This window comes from Schistocerca cancellata, unplaced genomic scaffold (genome assembly GCF_023864275.1).
Source record: "Schistocerca cancellata isolate TAMUIC-IGC-003103 unplaced genomic scaffold, iqSchCanc2.1 HiC_scaffold_28, whole genome shotgun sequence".
Lineage (NCBI taxonomy): Eukaryota > Metazoa > Arthropoda > Insecta > Orthoptera > Acrididae > Schistocerca > Schistocerca cancellata.
This window is the reverse complement of record NW_026046092.1, coordinates 5,001-10,000: the sequence shown is the minus strand read 5'-3', so window position 1 is coordinate 10,000 and position 5,000 is coordinate 5,001. Positions and strand designations below refer to the sequence as shown.

At 54.3% G+C, this 5,000-nt stretch overlaps 1 non-coding gene across 1 annotated transcript in view; it reads left to right on the top strand.

Moving 5' to 3' along the window:
- Window positions 1–3,492: 3,492 nt before the first annotated feature.
- Window positions 3,493–5,000, top strand: part of LOC126110697 (small subunit ribosomal RNA) — a 1,910-nt gene continuing 402 nt past the window's right edge. The window contains exon 1 of the ribosomal RNA XR_007523860.1: window positions 3,493–5,000. This exon is cut by the window's right edge and continues 402 nt beyond it. This is a non-coding gene — a ribosomal RNA (small subunit ribosomal RNA).

The window sequence follows — 5,000 nt, the reverse complement described above, 5'->3', positions numbered from 1 at the left end:
ACGACACTACGTCCACCATGTCGCGCGCAACACGAAAACTAAATACCGCCATCTGCAAGTCTCCCGAAACATGACCTGCTGCACCGACGATACCGCCATCTATGAGACGCCACCCCGACTACGACATCGCTAGGTCCCACAGTACCCATTTTTCGACGCCACCCACAAAGCCTGCATCATCTGTCCACCACAGGAACCCGAACGCCAGTGCCTGCGTCGCACGAAGTAGTCAACCGACAATCACTCCACCCGCACCCGCACGTGCCCCACCCCAACCGCCCAAATCGCAACCCAAGCGGATGAACGGCGGACTCTTCCCGCACTCGTACGTTGCAATCCACCCCTATATCTTGCGTTTCATGACGAGTTATATCCAATATGCCAAATTCCCGCTGTCCCTATACATGCTGTAAGTCTGTGCACACAATATGAACCACACCTCAGCGAGACACTCCATCACACATTACTCTCTGCCTGTAACAGACACAGATACGATATGTAAGCACCAGCATGGACCAACGTCCGGTGCATCCTCTCCGCCACAGTACACCATCCACACTATGATAACCACACCAGGGGGTCCAATTATAAAATAGAATATCCCACCCGTCCAACATCCACAATTGCTCAGATAAGCCACCAACACCCACACATGTCCTACACAGGGGTGCACCCAACACCACCACACTGCCTCCTGTTACGGCACAGAAACAATGGCAGGAATGAATCACACAGGTCTGCCACTCCCTTGCCGCAACCACAGACGCGGCGCGCCTCCAGTCACGAGCGAAAAGCGCATCCTGACGAGACAGAACTGCTGTGACATACTGACGCTGCCTCAGACATTCACTTACAATGATCACTACCAACGAACCTGCCCCCCCCCCCCCCCCCCCAAACACACTATCTCTTACCATGTTGTGTACTGTAATCCAACCCATTTTGCACCTTAACCTAACCAAATTTGTAACGCAATTTGTACCGCAATGTAACGCAATTTGTACCGCAATGTAACGCAATTTGTACCGCAATGTAACGCAATTTGTAACGCAATTTGTGTCTTAACCTAACCCACGTTGTGCCTTAACCTAACCCACGTTGTGCCTTAACGTAACCCACGTTGTGCCTTAACGTAACCCACGTTGTGCCTTAACGTAACCCACGTTGTGCCTTAACGTAACCCACGTTGTGCCTTAACGTAACCCACGTTGTGCCTTAACGTAACCCACGTTGTGCCTTAACGTAACCCACGTTGTGCCTTAACGTAACCCACGTTGTGCCTTAACGTAACCCACGTTGTGCCTTAACGTAACCCACGTTGTGCCTTAACGTAACCCACGTTGTGCCTTAACGTAACCCACGTTGTGCCTTAACGTAACCCACGTTGTGCCTTAACCTAACCCACGTTGTGCCTTAACGTAACCCACGTTGTGCCTTAACCTAACCCACGTTGTGCCTTAACCTAACCCACGTTGTGCCTTAACCTAACCCACGTTGTGCCTTAACCTAACCCACGTTGTGCCTTAACCTAACCCACGTTGTGCCTTAACCTAACCCACGTTGTGCCTTAACCTAACCCACGTTGTGCCTTAACCTAACCCACGTTGTGCCTTAACCTAACCCACGTTGTGCCTTAACCTAACCCACGTTGTGCCTTAACCTAACCCACGTTGTGCCTTAACCTAACCCACGTTGTGCCTTAACCTAACCCACGTTGTGCCTTAACCTAACCCACGTTGTGCCTTAACCTGCTCTGTAATTGGCATATGACACGTTACATTAATCTAGTGTTGTCTAACCACAACCCTCTGAATATAGTTCGCTACTCGCACCGCCCACCCTCTTGTGTGTCGTTTCATGTTGAACACTTCGCAAGTGTTGCTTACTTTTTACATGCTCCCGCTGTACACTGTAATGTGGACAACTGCAGGATGTACATCGCCCCCCCCCTCCACCCTGCCTTCGCACGCTGGTCGTTCAGGTGCTTGCGTGTTCAATGCCCTTCGCAGCTGTTCACTGGCATTCGCATGTCGAAGCGCTCAGTCTACGTCGTGGTACGGCCTGTGTCCACTGTCCGCTGATATCGTAAGCTTAATCCTCACATTGTACTGCACATAGGTCCGTATGTACTGAATGATACGCTGTGGCACATGTGTGACCGTACGACTGCGCCCAACAACAGCGAACCATACGGTCCAAATGTTGTGCACTCAGCCACGTGCCGTCTCCCCATAACAGCTACATTGCAGTGTGGTACGCCATAGAGACGTGTGGGAGTAACGGACGCCCTGGATGGCGATCAGCATGAGCCGTCTGTTGATGTAGTGGCGCGTGTATTCAAACGTAGTCGTCTCTTCTCACACAGTGTGATAGCATGGTGCACCGCGTTCCACATCTGCGACATGGTACAGATGCTGGTTGACAGTCGGTCTCGTAATGGACATCGCATACGTAGGGGGCCACCTCCCACGTGTTCTCTAGTCGTGCACATTTTGTTGCGTGTATGTGGGCAGACGTAGTGTGTCGTGACACCTAACAGACAGGTATGCAATAATCGTTGCATTTGCAAACTGGGATGGACGTCTACGTTTGCTGGTGACGTGACGCAACGCAAATGAACAACTGGTAAACCCATTGTGGTGCGGTTGTTGTTGCTGGAGGTAAATCAGTAAGGGCAAATCTGTGTGTGAAGCGATACGCGGCGGTGGCTGGGTGGGACCGTCCCCGGCCGGTGAGGGGGGGCCGCCCGGCGTGCTGGCCGCGCGGTGCGTGGGCGCACGCGCTACAGCCGGCTGGTGGGGGCGCCCAGTGGCAGGCGCGCCGGCCGACGGACGCGGCAGGCGGCGCAGCTGCGCGCCGGGGCACCCTGCGCGCGGCGCCGGGCGGCCAAAGTGGGTCCTCGCGGGCCCGGTGCGAAGCGCGGTGGACATCTGCAGTGTGCTGGTCCGACTGAGGACTGTGTGCGTTGAGGATGCGCCGCCGCCCGGCACTCGGCGCCGCGACGCCGTCTGCTGCTCGGTCGCCCCAGCGGTTCTCGCTGGTGGTTTGTATCGCAGTTGTGCAGACGTGTTGGCACGTGCGCTGTGCTGGGAGAGTTCGCTTCGGCACCCACGTGGGGCCTTTGCCCTTCTGTGGCGCTGGCGTTGGAGCTGCCGGTCACCGTAGGTGGCGCGTGTTGTCTCCCGCCGGCAATGCCACGACAGCACGCTCCCGGGCCTCTGTCGGCAGCGGCAAGCTCAGTTGGGAGCACGGGTGGTCGCACCTAAAGCGTCTACTCGCCTAACTCCGGGCGATTGCGCCTCTCTCGAACCCGACCAAGTACTTAGGACGGCGCTGCGCGCCGCCGGGACCTGAGAGGGTTTCGAGGTGTATTGTGCAGGGGAGCTCAGCCTCCTCCTGTTTGCAGAATAATTGAGCGGACGCTTGCGTGTTCGCGCGGGCCCCTGGGACACACTCCCGGGCGGCCGGCTGCTCAGCTCTAGTTGACGCAGCTCCCTGGTTGATCCTGCCAGTAGTCATATGCTTGTCTCAAAGATTAAGCCATGCATGTCTCAGTACAAGCCGCATTAAGGTGAAACCGCGAATGGCTCATTAAATCAGTTATGGTTCCTTAGATCGTACCCACGTTACTTGGATAACTGTGGTAATTCTAGAGCTAATACATGCAAACAGAGTCCCGACCAGAGATGGAAGGGACGCTTTTATTAGATCAAAACCAATCGGTCGGCTCGTCCGGTCCGTTTGCCTTGGTGACTCTGAATAACTTTGGGCTGATCGCACGGTCCTCGTACCGGCGACGCATCTTTCAAATGTCTGCCTTATCAACTGTCGATGGTAGGTTCTGCGCCTACCATGGTTGTAACGGGTAACGGGGAATCAGGGTTCGATTCCGGAGAGGGAGCCTGAGAAACGGCTACCACATCCAAGGAAGGCAGCAGGCGCGCAAATTACCCACTCCCGGCACGGGGAGGTAGTGACGAAAAATAACGATACGGGACTCATCCGAGGCCCCGTAATCGGAATGAGTACACTTTAAATCCTTTAACGAGTATCTATTGGAGGGCAAGTCTGGGTGCCAGCAGCCGCGGTAATTCCAGCTCCAATAGCGTATATTAAAGTTGTTGCGGTTAAAAAGCTCGTAGTTGGATTTGTGTCCCACGCTGTTGGTTCACCGCCCGTCGGTGTTTAACTGGCATGTATCGTGGGACGTCCTGCCGGTGGGGCGAGCCGAAGGCGTGCGACCGCCTCGTGCGTGTTCGTGCGTCCCGAGGCGGACCCCGTTGAAATCCTACCAAGGTGCTCTTTATTGAGTGTCTGGGTGGGCCGGCACGTTTACTTTGAACAAATTAGAGTGCTTAAAGCAGGCAAGCCCGCCTGAATACTGTGTGCATGGAATAATGGAATAGGACCTCGGTTCTATTTTGTTGGTTTTCGGAACCCGAGGTAATGATTAATAGGGACAGGCGGGGGCATTCGTATTGCGACGTTAGAGGTGAAATTCTTGGATCGTCGCAAGACGAACAGAAGCGAAAGCATTTGCCAAGTATGTTTTCATTAATCAAGAACGAAAGTTAGAGGTTCGAAGGCGATCAGATACCGCCCTAGTTCTAACCATAAACGATGCCAGCCAGCGATCCGCCGCAGTTCCTCCGATGACTCGGCGGGCAGCCTCCGGGAAACCAAAGCTTTTGGGTTCCGGGGGAAGTATGGTTGCAAAGCTGAAACTTAAAGGAATTGACGGAAGGGCACCACCAGGAGTGGAGCCTGCGGCTTAATTTGACTCAACACGGGAAACCTCACCAGGCCCGGACACCGGAAGGATTGACAGATTGATAGCTCTTTCTTGATTCGGTGGGTGGTGGTGCATGGCCGTTCTTAGTTGGTGGAGCGATTTGTCTGGTTAATTCCGATAACGAACGAGACTCTAGCCTGCTAACTAGTCGCGTGACATCCTTCGTGCTGTCAGCGATTACTTTTCTTCTTAGAGGGACAGGCGGCTT